The sequence below is a fragment of the Arachis hypogaea genome, chromosome 9, assembly GCF_003086295.3.
Source record: "Arachis hypogaea cultivar Tifrunner chromosome 9, arahy.Tifrunner.gnm2.J5K5, whole genome shotgun sequence".
Taxonomy (NCBI): domain Eukaryota; kingdom Viridiplantae; phylum Streptophyta; class Magnoliopsida; order Fabales; family Fabaceae; genus Arachis; species Arachis hypogaea.
In genome coordinates, this window is record NC_092044.1 from 70971075 (window position 1) to 70987549 (window position 16475).

The following is a 16475-nucleotide window of genomic DNA, read 5'->3' on the forward strand; positions in this document are numbered from 1 at the left end:
GGGGAATCTTTCTTCCCACCTTGTAGTTTGCAATATCAGCAAACCAATGTGCTTGTTGGACTTAAAGAAGATGTTCATCTAGGAACTTCTCATTCACTGGTTGTGGTGCATCTTGGTTGATCTCTTGTGGTAGTCTTGACAGATGGTCTGCAACTTGGTTTTCACTTCCTTTCGTATCTCTCACTTCAATGTCAAATTCTTGTAGCAACAGCACCCACCTGATAAGTCTTGGCTTGGCATACTGTTTAGCCATGAGATACTTGAGAGTAGCATGATCAGTATATACTACAATTTTTGAACCAATCAAATATTGTCTAAATTTGTGAAATGCATATACAATTGCCAAGAGTTCTTTTTCTGTAGTGGTGTAATTTTTTGTGCCTCATTTAATACCTTGCTTGCATAGTATATAACATGAGGCAACTTATCCCTTTTTTGTCCCAGTACAGTACCAATTGCAACAGCACTTGCATCACACATGAGTTCAAAAGGAAGTCCCCATTCTTAGGATGTAATGATTGATGTTGTAGTGAGTTTATTTTTCAAGGTTCAAAAGCATGCTTACAATTATCATCAAAGACAAAAGGATTGTCAGCCACTAGCAAGTTGCTTAGTGGTTTAGCTATTTTGAAAAATCTTTGATGAATCTTCTGTAAAACTCAGCATGCCCAAGAAAATTTCTCACTGCTTTCACATTGACTGGTATAGGAAGCTTTTCTATGATCTCTATCTTAGCTTTGTCAACTTTTATACCCTTGCTTGAAGCCTTATGCTCAAGAACAATACCTTCTAGTACCATAAAATGACATTTTTCCCAATTCAAAACTAAATTTGTTTCTTGGCATCTTTTCAAGACAAGGGTTAGATGATGCAGACAAGTGTCAAAAGAGTTACCAAAGACAGAAAAGTCATCCATAAAGACCTCTAAGAATTTTTTTACTATGTTAGAGAATATGGAGAGCATACACCTTTGAACGGTTGCTGGAGCATTGCATAGCCCAAAGGGCATCCTCCTATAGGCAAAGACTCCGAATGGGCAGGTGAATGAGGTCTTTTCTTGGTCCTTGGCATCCACCACTATCAGATTGTATCCAGAGTATCCATCCAAGAAGCAGTAATAGGCATGGCCAGCCAATCTTTCTAACATCTGATCAATGAAGGGGAGAGGGAAGGGATCCTTCCTTGTGGCCTCATTTAATCTTGTATAATCAATACACATTCTTTACCCCGTCACTGTCCTTGTAGGGATGAGTTCATTCTTCTCATTGAAGATGACAATCATGCCTCCTTTTTTTGGCACCACTTGGACTGGACTCACCCAAGGGCTGTCAAAAATTAGGTATATGATTCCAGCATTCTATAGCTTCATCACCTTCTTTTGAACCACTTCCTTCATGGTTAGGTTAAGCCTTCTTTGAAGTTGCACCATGGCGCACGAAATTGTGATCATCAACATAGTACGCTCAATTGCAATCCCAACTCTTTATCACAACTTCGCACAACTAACCAGCAAGTGCACTAGAGTCGTCCAAGTAATAAACCTTACGCGAGTAAGGGTCGATCCCACGGAGATTGTTAGTATGAAGCAAGCTATGGTCATCTTGTAAATCTCAGTCAGGCAGATTCAAATGGTTATGGAGGATTAATGATTAAAAGATAAATAAAATATAAAATAAAGATAGAGATACTTATGTAATTCATTGGTGAGAATTTCAGATAAGCGTATGGAGATGCTTTGTCCCTTCCGTCTCTCTGCTTTCCTACTCTCTTCATCCAATCCTTTTTACTCCTTTCCATGGCAAGCTGTATGTTGGGCATCACCGTTGTCAATGGCTACAGTCCCGTCCTCTCAGTGAAAATGTTCAACGTGCTCTGTCACAGCACGGCTATTCATCTGTCGGTTCTCGATCATGTCGGAATAGAATCCAGTGATTCTTTTGCGTCTGTCACTAACACCCCACAATCGCGAGTTTGAAGCTCGTCACAGTCATCCAATCCCTGAATCCTACTCAGAATACCACAGGCAAGGTTTAGACCTTCCGGATTCTCAAGAATAGCCGCCAATGGATTCTAGCTTATACCACAAAGATTCTGATTAAGGAATCCAAGAGATATCCACTCAATCTAAGGTAGAACGGAGGTGGTTGTTAGGCACATGTTCATAGGTGAGAACGATGATGAGTGTCACAGATCATTACATTCAATAGAAGAACAATAGTAATTGCATTAATACTTGAGGAGAAAATACATAAGGACAAGGTCTAGGCATGGCCGAATGGCTAGCCTCCCAAAGAGGGTTCAATCATAAAAACATGATCAAAAGATGATCCAAAGATTGAAAGATCCCCCCAAATACAATAGCAAAAGGTCCTATTTATATAGAACTAGTAGCCTAGGGTTTACAAAAATGAGTAAATGATGTAAAAATCCACTTTTGGGCCCACTTGGTGTGTGCTTGGGCTGAGAATTGAAGCTTCCATGTGTAGAGACTTTTCTTGGAGTTAAATGCCAGCTTTTGTGCCAGTTTGGGCGTTTAACTCCCACTTTTGTGCCAGTTCCGGTATTTAACACCGGGAATTCTGAAGCTAACTTGGAACGCCTGTTTGGGCCATCAAAACTCAGAAAAAGTATGAACTTTTATATATTTCTGGAAAGCCCTGAATGTCTACTTTCCAAGGCAATTAAGAGCGTGCCAATTGGGCTTCTGTAGCTCCAGAAAATCCACTTCGAGTGTAGGGAGGTCAGAATCCAACAGCATCTACAGCCTTTTTCAGCCTCTGAATCAGATTTTTTGCTCAGGTCCCTCAATTTCAGCCAGAAAAAACCTGAAATCACAGAAAAACACACAAACTCATAGTAAAGTCCAGAAAAGTGAATTTTAAATAAAAACTAATAAAAATATAATAAAAACTAACTAAAACATACTAAAAGCATACTAAAAACAATTCCAAAAAGCATATAAATTATCCACTCGTCACAACACCAAACTTAAATTGTTGCTTGTCCCCAAGCAACTGAAAATCAACTAGGATAAAAAGAAGAGAATATACAATGAATTCCAAAAACATCTATGAGGATCAGTATTAATTAGATGAGCGGGGCTTTTAGCTTATTGCCTCTGAACAGTTTTGGCATCTCACTTTATCCTTTGAAGTTCAGAATGATTGGCTTCTATAGGAACTCAGAATCCGGATAGTGTTATTGATTCTCCTAGTTAATGATGATTCTTGAACACAGCTACTTTATGAGTCTTTGCCGTGGCCCAAAGCACTCTGTTTTCCAGTATTACCACCGGATACATCCATGCCACAGACACATAACTGGGTGAACATTTTCAGATTGTGACTCAGCTTTGCTAGAGTCCCCAATTAGAGGTGTCCAGGGTTCTTAAGCACACTCTTTTTGCTTTGGATCACGACTTTAACCGCTCAGTCTCAAGTTTTCACTTGACACCTTCACGCCACAAGCACATGATTAGGGACAGCTTGGTTTAGCCGCTTAGGCCAGGATGTTATTCCTGTAGGCCCTCCTATCCACTGATGCTCAAAGCCTTGGATCCTTTTTATTATCTTTGCCTTTTGGTTTAAAGGGCTATTGGCTTTTTTTGCTTGCTCTCTTTTTTTTTTGAATTCACTGCTTTTTCTTGCTTCAAGAATCATTTTTATGATTTTTCAGATTCTCAGTAACATGTCTCCTTTTTCATCATTCTTTCAAGAGCCAACAATTTTAACATTCATGAACAATAAATTCAAAAGACATATGCACTGTTCAAGCATACATTCAGAAATCAAAAGTATTGCCACCACATCAAAATAATTAATCTGTTATAAAATTCGAAATTCATGTAATTCTTCTCTTTTTCAATTAAGAACATTTTTCATTTAAGAAAGGTGATGGATTCATAGGACATTCATAACTTTAAGGCATAGACACTAAGACACTAATGATCATAAGACACCAACAGAAATAAAACATAAAGCATAATTTTCGAAAAACAGAAAAATAAAGAACAAGGAGATTAAAGAACGGGTCCACCTTAGTGATGGCGGCTTGTTCTTCCTCTTGAAGATCTTATGGAGTGCTTGAGCTCCTCAATGTCTCTTCCTTGCCTTTGTTGCTCCTCTCTCATGATTCTTTGATCTTCTCTAATTTCATGGAGGAGGATGGAATGTTCTTGGTGCTCCACCCTTAGTTGTCCCATGTTGGAACTCAATTCTCCTAGGGAGGTGTTGATTTGCTCCCAATAGTTTTGTGGAGGAAAGTGCATCCCTTGAGGCATCTCAGGGATTTCATGATGAGGAATTTCCTTATGTCCATGAGTGGGATCTCTTGTTTGCTCCATCCTCTTCTTAGTGATGGGCTTGTCCTCATCAATGAGGATGTCTCCATCTATGTTAATTCCAACTGAATTAAAGAGGTGACAAATGAGATGAGGGAAGGCTAACCTTGCCAAGGTAGAGGACTTGTCTGCCTCCTTATAAAGTTCTTGGGATATAACCTCATGAACTTCTACTTCCTCTCCAATCATGATGCTATGAATCATGATAGCCCGGTCTATAGTAGCTTCGGACTGGTTGCTAGTGGGAATGATTGAGCGCTGGATAAACTCCAACCATCCCCTAGCCACGGGCTTGAGGTCATGCCTTCTCAGTTGAACCGGCTTCCCTCTTGAATCTCTCTTCCATTGAGCGCCCTCTTCACAAATGTCTTTGAGGACTTGGTCCAACCTTTGATCAAAGTTGACCCTTCTAGTGTAGGGGTGTTCATCTCCTTGCATCACGGGCAAGTTGAATGCCAACCTTACATTTTCCGGACTAATATCTAAGCATTTCCCCCGAACCATTGTAAGCCAATTCTTTGGGTTCGGGTTCACACTTTGATCATGGTTCTTGGTGATCCATGCGTTTGGCATAGAACTCTTGAATCATTAAGATTCCGACTTGTTGAATGGGGTTGGTAAGAACTTTCCAACCTCTTCTTTGGATCTCATGTCGGATCTGCGGATATTCACTCTTTTTGAGTTTGAAAGGGACCTCGGGGATCACCTTCTTCATGGCCACAACTTCATAGAAGTGGTCTTGATGCACCCTTGAGATGAATCTCTCCATCTCCCATGACTCGGAGGTGGAAGCTTTTTCCTTCCCTTTCCTCTTTCTAGAGGTTTTTCCAGCCTTAGGTGCCATAAATGGTTATGGGGAAACAAAAAGCAACGCTTTTACCACACCAAACTTAGAAGGTTTGCTCGTCCTTGAGCAAAAGAGGAAAGAAAAGAGTAGAAGAAGAAGAAATAGAAGAGATGGAGGGGGCTTATGTGGTTCGGCTGAGGGGGAGAAGTAGTATTTAGGTTGTGTGAAAATGAAGGAGTGAAGAAGGGTTTATATAGGGGTGCAGAAAGGGGTAGGGTTCGGCCATTATGGGTGGGTTTGGGAGGGAAAGTGGTTTGAATTTGGATGGTAGGATTTATGGGGTTTTATGAAGGATGGATGTGAGTGGTGAAGAGAATGGTGGGATTTGATAGGTGAGGGTTTTTTTTTTGGGAAGAGGTATTGAGGTGATTGGTGAATGGGTGAAGAAGAGAGAGAGTGGTGGGGTAAGTGGGGATCCTGTGGGGTCCATAGATCCTGAGGTGTCAAGGATAGCTCATCCCGCACCAAGTGGCGTGCGAAACGCCCTTTCTGCCAATCCTGGCATTAAACGTCGGGCTGCTGCCCTTTTCTGGCGTTTAAACGCCAGCAAGTTTTTCCTCCAGGGTGTGCTGTTTTTTATTCTATTTTTCATTCTGTTTTTGCTTTTTCAATTGTTTATTTGACTTCACATGATCATCAACCTATAGAAAACATAAAATAACAATGGAAAACAGATAAATATAACATTGGGTTGCCTCTCAACAAGCGCTTCTTTAATGTCAGTAGCTTGACAGTGGGCTCTCATAGAGCCTCACAGATGTTCAGAGCAATGTTGGAACCTCCCAACACCAAACTTAGAGTTTGAATGTGGGGATTCAACACCAAACTTAGAATTTGGTTGTGGCCTCCCAACACCAAACTTAGAGTTTGACTGTGGGGGCTCTGTTTGACTCTGTTTTGAGAGAAGCTCTTCATGCTTCCTCTCCATGGTTACAGAGGGATATCCTTGAGTCTTAAACACAAAGGATTCTTCATTCACTTGAATGATCAATTCTCCTCTATCAACATCAATCACAGCCTTTGCTGTGGCTAGGAAGGGTCTGCCAAGAATGATGGATTCATCCATGCACTTCCCAGTTTCTAGGACTATAAAATTAGCAGGGATGTAATGGTCTTAAATCTTTACCAGAACATCCTCTACAAGTCCATAAGCTTGTTTTCTTGAATTGTCTGCCATCTCTAGTGAGATTCTTGCAGCTTGTACCTCAAAGATCCCTAGCTTCTCCATTACAGAGAGAGGCATGAGGTTTATGCTTGACCCTAGGTCACACAGAGCCTTCTCGAAGGTCATGGTGCCTAATGTACAAGGTATTGAGAAGTTCCCAAGGTCCTGTCTCTTTTGAGGTAATCTCTGCTTAGTCAAGTCATTCAGTTCTTTGGTGAGCAAAGGGGGTTCATCCTCCCAAGTCTCATTACCAAATAACTTGTCATTTAGCTTCATGATTGCTCCAAGGTACTTAGCAACTTGCTCTTCAGTGACATCTTCGTCCTCTTCAGAGGAAGAATACTCATCAGAGCTCATGAATGGCAGAAGTAAATCCAATGGGATCTCTATGGTCTCAGTATGAGCCTCAGATTCCCATGGTTCCTCATTAGGGAACTCATTGGAGGCCAGTGGACGTCCATTGAGGTCTTCCTCAGTGGCGATCACTACCTCTTCCTCCTTTCCAAATTCGGCCATGTTGATGGCCTTACACTCTCCTTTTGGATTCTCTTCTGTATTGCTTGGAAGAGTACTAGGAGGGAGTTCAGTAACTTTCTTACTCAGCTGACCCACTTGTGCCTCCAAGTTTCTAATGGAGGACCTTGTTTCAGTCATGAAACTTTGAGTGGTTTTGATTAGATCAGAGACCATGGTTCCTAAGTCAGAGTGGCTCTGCTTAGAATTCTCTGTCTGTTGCTGAGAAGATGATGGAAAAGGCTTGCAATTGCTAAACCTGCTTCTTCCACCATTATTGTTGTTGAAACCTTGTTGAGGTCTCTGGTGATCCTTCCATGAGAGATTTGGATGATTTCTCCATGAAGGATTATAGGTGTTTCCATAGGGTTCTCCCATGTAATTCACCTCTTCCATTGATGGGTTCTCAGGATCATAAGCTTTTTTTTCAGATGAAGCGTCCTTAGTACTGCCTGGTGCAGCTTGCATTTCAGACAGACTTTGAGAAATCATATTGACTTGCTGAGTCAATATTTTGTTCTGAGCCAATATGGCATTCAGAGTATCAATCTCAAGAACTCCTTTCTTCTGATTTGTCCCATTGTTCACAGGATTACTTTCAAAAGTGTACATGAATTGGTTATTTGCAACCATTTCAATGAGTTCTTGAGCTTCTGCAGGCGTCTTCTTCAGACGAAGAGATCCTCCAGCAGAGCTGTCCAATGACATCTTGGACAGTTCAGACAGACCATCATAGAAGATACCTATGATGCTCCATTCAGAAAGCATGTCAGAAGGACACTTTCTGATCAATTGTTTGTATCTTTCCCAAGCTTCATAGAGGGATTCACCTTCCTTCTGTCTGAAGGTTTGGACTTCCACTCTAAACTTACTCAATTTTTGAGGTGGAAAGAACTTTGCTAAGAAGGCATTGACTAGCTTTTCCCAAGAGTTTAGGCTTTCTTTGGGTTGTGAGTCCAACCATATCCTAGCTCTGTCTTTTACAACAAAAGGGAATAGCATAAGTCTGTAGACCTCAAGATCAACCCCATTGGTCTTGACAGTGTCACAGATTTGCAAGAATTCAGCAAAAAACTGATGAGGATCTTCCAATGGAAGTCCGTGGAACTTACAATTCTGTTGCATTAGAGAAACTAATTGAGGCTTAAGCTCAAAGTTGTTTGCTCCAATGGCAGGGATAGAGATGCTTCTCCCATAGAAGTCGGGAGTAGGTGCAGTAAAGTCACCCGCACCTTCCTTGCATTGTTGGCATTGTTGTTGTTTTCGGCTGCCATGTCTTCTTCTTATTTGAAGATTTCTGTTAGGTCCTCTACAGAGAGTAGTGCTTTAGTTTCTCTTAGCTTTCGCTTCAAGGTCCTTTCAGGTTCAGGGTCAGCCTCGACAAGAATGCTTTTGTCTTTGCTCCTGCTCATATGAAAGAGAAGAGAACAAGAAAATATGGAATCTTCTATGTCACAGTATAGAGATTCCTTGAGATGTCAGAGGAAAAGAAGAATAGAAGGAGGAGGTAGAAGAAGAGGAATTCGAACTTATCAAGAGAGATAGAGTTCGAATTGTTGATAGTGGAGGAGTGTTAGTCCTTAAATAGAAGGATGTGAGAAGAGGGGAAGAATTTTCGAAAATAAATTAAAGGATTTTGAAGAAATTTTGAAAAATTGAAGAATGATTTTTGAAAATTAAAGTTGGGAAAGAAATAAAGTGATTTTTGAAAGAGATTTTGAAATTAGAAATCAAAAAGATTGAAAATTATTTGGAAAAAGATGTGATTAAGAAGATATGATTGAAGAGTTATGGTTTTAAAAAGATATGATTGAAAAGATATGACTGAAAAACAATTTAAAAAGATTTAATTTTTAAAATTAATGACTTGGCTAACAAGAAATTTAAAGGATATGATTCAAACATTAAACCTTTCTTAACAGAAAAGGCAACATACTTGAAATGTTGAATCAAATCATTAATTGTAGGCAAGTATTTTTGAGAATGGAAAGAAATTGATTTTGAAAATATATGATTGAAAAGATATGATTTGAAAAATTATGCTACCCTTTTGGGCGTTAAACGCCCAGCCAGGTACCCTGGCTGGCGTTTAAACGCCAGTTTTCCTTCTTCACTGGGCGTTTTGAACGCCCAGCTTTTTCTATGTAATTCCTCTTTTGCATGTTCTGAATCTTCAATTCTCTGTATTATTGACTTGAAAAGACACAAATTAAAAATTTTTTTTGAATTTTTAATGATGAGAAATAATCAAAATGCCACTAAGATCAAATAAACAATGCATGCAAGACACCAAACTTAGAAGTTTGTATACTATTGACACTAACAAATTGAGAATGCATATGAGAAACAACAAAACACTCAAGACAAGAGAATTTAAAGATCAGAGCAAGGAAATCATCAAGGACTACTTGAAGATCAATGAAGAACATAATGCATGTAATTTTTGAAAATTAGAAGAATAAAGACATGCAATTGACACCAAACTTAAAATTAGACACTAGACTCAAACAAGAAACATAAAAATATTTTTTATTTTAAGATTTTATAAATTTTTTTTGTGCTTTTTCGAAAATTGAGTGGAAAAGAAAAACAAGGGTTCAAAATTCTTAATGAGAATTCCAAGAATCATTGCAATGCTAGTCTAAGACTCCGGTCCAGGAATTAGACATGGCTTCACAGCCAGCCAAGCTTTCAGTGAAAGCTCCGGTCCAAAACACTAGACATGGCCAATGGCCAGCCAAGCTTTAGCAGATCATTTCTCACAACAACAAAATTGATAGAAATCAACAAGCTCTTGTGATGATAAGTTGAAACCTCGGTCCAAAAGATTAGACATGGCTTCACAGCCAGCCATACTTCAACAAATCATCATGAAACTCTAGAATCCATTCTTAAAAACTTTGAAGAACAAAATAGAAATATTTTTTTGTATTTTTGAAAAATTTTTGAAAGGTAAAAAGCTTAAACATAAAATAAAATTACCTAATCTAAGCAACAAGATGAACCGTCAGTTGTCCAAACTCAAACAATCCCCGGCAACCGCACAAAAAACTTGGTGCACGAAATTGTGATCATCAATGGCGCCATCAACATGGTACGCTCAATTGCAATCCCAACTCTTTATCACAACTTCGCACAACTAACCAGCAAGTGCACTGGGTCGTCCAAGTAATAAACCTTACGCGAGTAAGGGTCGATCCCACGGAGATTATTGGTATGAAGCAAGCTATGGTCATCTTGTAAATCTCAGTCAGGCAGATTCAAATGGTTATGGAGGATTAATGATTAAAAGATAAATAAAATATAAAATAAAGATAGAGATACTTATATAATTCATTGGTGAGAATTTCAGATAAGCGTATGGAGATGCTTTGTCCCTTCCGTCTCTCTGCTTTCCTACTGTCTTCATCCAATCCTTCTTACTCCTTTCCATGGCAAGCTGTATGTTAGGCATCACCGTTGTCAATGGCTACAGTCCCATCCTCTCAGTGAAAATGTTCAACGCGCTCTGTCACAGCACAGCTATTCATCTGTTGGTTCTCGATCATGTCGGAATAGAATCCAATGATTCTTTTGCGTCTGTCACTAACGCCCCACAATCGCGAGTTTGAAGCTCGTCACAGTCATTCAATCCCTGAATCCTACTCAGAATACCACAGACAAGGTTTAGACCTTCCGGATTCTCAAGAATAGCCGCCAATGGATTCTAGCTTATACCACGAAGATTCTGATTAAGGAATCCAAGAGATATCCACTCAATCTAAGGTAGAACGGAGGTGGTTGTCAGGCACATGTTCATAGGTGAGAACGATGATGAGTGTCACGGATCATCACATTCATCAAGTTGAGAAACAAGTGATATCTTAGAACAAGAATAAGCTGAATTGAATAGAAGAACAATAGTAATTGCATTCATACTCGAGGTACAGCAGAGCTCCACACCTTAATCTATGGTGTGTAGAAACTCTACCGTTGAAAATACATAAGGACAAGGTCTAGGCATGGCCGAATGGCCAGCCTCCCAAATAGGGTTCAATCATAAAAACATGATCAAAAGATGATCCAGAGATTGAAAGATCCCCCCAAATACAATAGCAAAAGGTCCTATTTATAGAGAACTAGTAGCCTAGGGTTTACAGAAATGAGTAAATGACGTAAAAATCCACTTTCGGGCCCACTTGGTGTGTGCTTGGGCTGGAAATTGAAGCTTCCATGTGTAGAGACTTTTCTTGGAGTTAAACGCCAGCTTTTGTGCCAGTTTGGGCGTTTAACTCCCACTTTTGTGCCAGTTCCGGCGTTTAACGCCGGAAATTCTAAAGCTGACTTGGAACGCCTGTTTGGGCCATTAAAACTCGGATAAAGTATAGACTATTATATATTGATGGAAAGCCCTGGATGTCTACTTTCCAACGCAATTAAGAGCGCGCCAATTAGGTTTTTGTAGCTCCAGAAAATCTACTTCAAGTGCAGGGAGGTCAGAATCCAACACCATCTGCAGCCCTTTTCAGCCTTTGAATCAGATTTTTTGCTCAGGTCCCTCAATTTCAGCCAGAAAATACCTGAAATCACAGAAAAACACACAAACTCATAGTAAAGTCCAGAAAAGTGAATTTTAAATAAAAACTAATAAAAATATAATAAAAACTAACTAAAACATAATAAAAGTATACTAAAAACAATGCCAAAAGGCGTATAAATTATCCGCTCATCACACCACAGGCCTTGAGTTCTCTTCTAGCAAGATCTTATGCATGCAAATAGCAGGGCTTATACCCTTGATGTCATCAATTGTCGATCCTAAGGCCGTTTTGTGAATTTTCAACACTTTAATCAACTTTGCTACATCTTTCATGCTTACTGACGTGGCGAAGATTGGCGAGTTAAGAATTTATTAATAGGGATACGTTGCAAGTACAGTCCTTAACCAACCAAAAATCCGCTTATCAATTTAAAAAGGGTTGTCACAATATTGAAAATTAAAATACTGGGAGTATGAATCCCAAGTCGTCTCCCAACGAGTTGCAGAGAGATGCGCTATTTCATCAATCGGGTGTTTTCAAAAATGGTTGAGTTGATAAACAGAAATTTAAATTAGAGAATTTAATTAATTTTAAATAAAAGCCTTGACTGGGGGTGGATTAGTTGGAAGCCCTATTCTTGTTGAAATACTCTCAAGATTAATTAATAATTGGAAGTTACTCTGCTTAGTTAACCCTTACTTGGTAAAGGAAAGTCAAGGAAGTTGGAAATCAGTTTCTAGTCATAAGTCCTAATCCTCTCCCTTGGGAAGGACTAGAGTTAATGATTAGAGGGTGATTCAACAATAAACCCAATTATAATTTTTCTCTTGAGTAGTTCAACTCGAGGGTTCCTTTCAATCATCCCCCAATCAAGTCATGGAACTACTCACTCATCATAATTATAAAATTCACAGAATTAATGGTAAAAATAAAAGAAGAAATGATAAACAATAATAAAAGGATTAATTGAAAATAAAAATAGTCTATATTAATAACTTCTAAAAATAAGCCAAAGTCAACTCTAGAGGGATTAAAAATATGGAAGAATAAATATAAAAAGTAAAAAACAAAATAAGATGACTAGTATCGGAGGTAGACTATTCTCAAAAGCTAAAGCCAAAATTTTCCAATGCTAATTATGAATGTTCAAGTGAGTGAAAAACCTAAGGGAGGAGTAAATCCAGATCTAAAACTAAAAATTATGCAGAATGAATTGTGTCTCTCGTTTCTGCATGTTCCCTGACTCTAGTCTGTAATTCCGGGCCGAAAACTGGGTTGAAATCCGGCACAGAAACTCTGCCAGCGACTTCTGAAATTCTACAGATCGTGCACGTCACACGGACGCGTCATTCACGCAAACGCGTTATTCGGCGTTTTTCTTTTCCATGTGGGCGCGTCGTCCATGCCTCCGCGTCGCTTCTGCTTTTCCAATCCGGGCGTCCGCGTCACTCATGCGGCCGCGTCACTGCAAATTCCTCTCTTCTGTGCGGTCGCGTCGCTGACGCGTACGCGTCACTTCTCGCTGGTCATCTCCTCAATTTCTTGTATTCCTTCCATTTTTGCAAGCTTCCTTCCCAATCTCTCACTCATTCATGCCCTATAAAGCCTGAAACACTTAACACACAGATCACGGCATCGAATGGAATAAAGGGGGATTAAAATACCTAATTAAAGGTCTCCAGGAAGTAAGTTTTCAATCATGTAATAATTTTAGGAAGGAAATATAAATGCATGCTAATTATATGAATAAGTGGGTAAAGACCATGATAAAACCACATAATTAAACACATTGTAAACCATAAAATAGTGGTTTATCAACCTCCCCACACTTAAACATTAGCATGTCCTCATGCTTAGTTGAAGGAGATAGAATAAATGAGTAGGAACATGTAAAAACTCATACAATGCAATGCAACCTATATATGTGAATGCAACTATATGATTCTTGTCCACTTGATCAAGAATAAATAAGCTCTTCAAAACAATTACAAATCAAGCCCCACTAATTCAATTCTCATATAGTAAGAACAGATAAAGATGCAAGAAGGTAGCTCATGAAAGCAGGGAACATAGAATTTTAAGCATTGAACCCTCACTGATGATGTATGTATATTCTAATCTCTCCAGTGTATAGGGTAATCACTCTATCCTTCTCTAATTATGGTCCCTAAATTTTGTTCTTCTCCTAACCAATCAACAACAATTAATATACCAATGCAGCATCATGAGGTCTTTTCAAGATTGTAATGGGGCCAAGGTAAAGGTAAGGATACATATATGGTTAAGTGAGCTTATAAATTGAATCTTTAATTAACTCAAGCTTTAACATAACCTATATATATTTTATATAACTTTGGAGTTCGTACTTAGCTACCCAGAATTCTCTTTCACATTCCATACTCATGTATCAACTGTTCATTTTAATTCTATCATACATGCTTGACCTTTGAATTCTTAACTCAACATTGGGGTAATTTTGTCCCCTTATTCATTTATTGAATAATAATTTTTTTTACATAACATAAAAATAAACATAGCTAATCAATGCACATAGATTTTTTTTTATTCTTATAGTTTCACATGAGTAGGTGTCCAAATTCCCATTATATTATCATGATACACTCCCTTATTATCCTTTGTTCCCACAATTTCCCATACTTAATTAGCACACACAATTCTATTTTAAGCTAACCAAAGATTCAAATTGGGGTATATAATTGTTTTTTCCACTTAAGGCTAGTAATGTGGTAAATTATAGAACAAATAGGATTTAAAGGCTCAAAGTGGCTAACAAAGGTAATTAAAAGGGTAGGCTTAATGTGGATAAGTGAGCTAAACAATTAATGGCCTCAATCATATGCAGCATATAAATATATTAAACATTAGACATATAAGATGGAACAAAATATAGGTTACAATCATAGAGAAGTAAACACACAAGAGTAAAACAAATATGGTTAAATAATGTAACCATGCATAAAGGCTCAATTCTCATAGGTTGTGTGTTCTTTAGCTTTAAAAATCATGTTCCAAATACAACTTCAAGAAAATTTAACATAAGAGTTTTAATTAAAATTAGTGAAATTTTTGTTCCAAAAAAAATTAGAGTCTTAGAAGAAACTTATTATCTTTTCAATCAAGTAGAACATGCATGCAACTAATCTATTATTATGCAATTTATCCTATTCTAAAAAGAAAAACTAACTAAATATCCTAATTTATTGGTGTTTAGGGAAGAAAAATTACCTCCGGAAGTCAGGTACTGACCGACCTCCCCACACTTAAGGATTTGCATCGTCCTCAGTGCCATCTGTCAAGAACAATGGTTGGCTGGTGGCAGTGTCTCCACAGTCGGGACCATCGTGGCTCCCTATGCTGGTGAAAGAAGTGGAGTCTGGAGTGCCTGGATCGTTATCGGGTTTGTGATTGCCTGTAAGGAGCTCCTTGAGGTATTTGAAACGGCGTTGGTTGTGGCGCTCTCGGAGCTTTGCTTTCTATTCTTGTTGGTCCAACCACTTCAGTATTTGATGCAGCAGCTGACTAGTAGATGGTGGAGGAACTGCAACATCCTCGGTGGACAAGCTGGTAGTGGCAAGTGGTGGCCTGAGATATCTCCCGTTGGGGACATACTGATCATCCCGTGGAAGTATGGCTTTGGTGTCTCCAGCTCTGTAGGGGGCTCCGGCTACTGAGATAAGATCAGAGACCAAGGTGGGGAAAGGTAGGTTGCCCGTGATCTGCACGTGTTCCATAGTATTCTGGATATGTCTCGGTAAATTTAGAGGCTGGTCTGTGAGGATGCACCAAAGTAGAACGGCCATGTCTGCCGTGAAGGAGGACTCATGAGTACTCGGGAAGACGTAATGGGACATAATCTGTGCCCATACATGAGCCTCTAAGGTAAGTGCGAAAGCCGAGATTCCCTTAGGACGGGAACGATGGTATCCAAAGATCCATTTGTTGCCAGGTTGAGCGATAACTCTGAGAACAGCGTCTGGTGGACGAAATTGTGATCATCAACAATGGCTCCAAAGACTTGGTACTCTTAAATATGAATCACACTCTGTCACAACTCTGCACAACTAACCAGCAAGTGTACTGGGTCGTCCAAGTAATACCTTACGTGAGTAAGGGTCGATCGCACAGAGATTGTTGGTATGAAGCAAGCTATGGTCATCTTGTAAATCCCAGTCAGGCGGACTCAACTATATTAAGAGATTATTGGATTTACGAATAATAATAATAAATTAAACAGAAAATAAAGATAGAGTTACTCATGTAATTCAATGATGGGAATTTCAGATAAGTGTATGGAGGTGCTGTGTTCCTTCCGAATCTCTGCTTTCCTACTACTTTAATCCAATCTTTGTCACTCCTTTCTATGGCAAGCTGTATGTAGGGCATCACTATTGTCAATGGCTACATCCCATCCTCTCAGTGAAAATGGTCCAAATGCTCTATCACAGCACAGCTAATAATCTGTCGGTTCTCGATCATGTTGGAATAGAATCCCTTAATTCTTTTGCGTTTGTCATCACGCCCAGCAATCGCGAGTTTGAAGCTCATCACAGTCATTCAATTCTGGAATCCTACTCGAAATACCACAGACAAGGTTAGAATTTCCGGATTCCCATGAATGCCGCCATCAATTCTAGCTTATACCACGAAGATTCTGATTAAGGAATCCAAGAGATATGCGCCCGGTCTAAGGTATAACGGAAGTGGTTGTTAGTCACGCGTTCATAGGTGAGAATGATGATGAGTGTTACGGATTATCACATTCATCATGTTGAAGTGCAACGAATATCTTAGAATAGGAATAAGTCGAATTGAATAGAAAATAGTAGTAATTGCATTGAAACTCGAGGTACAGCAGAGCTCCACACGCTTAATCTATGGTGTGCAGAAACTCCACCGTTGAAAATACATAAGTGATGAAGGTTTAGGCATGGCTGAATGGCCAGCCCCCATGAAAGACCGAATGGTCAAAAGAACTAGATAGTCCAAGACGTCTAATAAACTAGTACAAAGTTCTATTTATGCTAAACTAGCTACTAGGGTTTAAAGAAGTAAGTAATTGATACATAAATT

At 39.1% G+C, this 16475-nt stretch overlaps 1 non-coding gene across 1 annotated transcript; it reads left to right on the top strand.

The window, feature by feature from the left end:
- The first annotated feature begins 7630 nt into the window (after positions 1-7630).
- Positions 7631-7734, top strand: LOC112713221 (small nucleolar RNA R71). Its single transcript, XR_003158196.1, has one exon. It is a non-coding gene; the product is annotated as a small nucleolar RNA R71 (small nucleolar RNA).
- The last annotated feature ends 8741 nt before the right edge of the window (positions 7735-16475 follow it).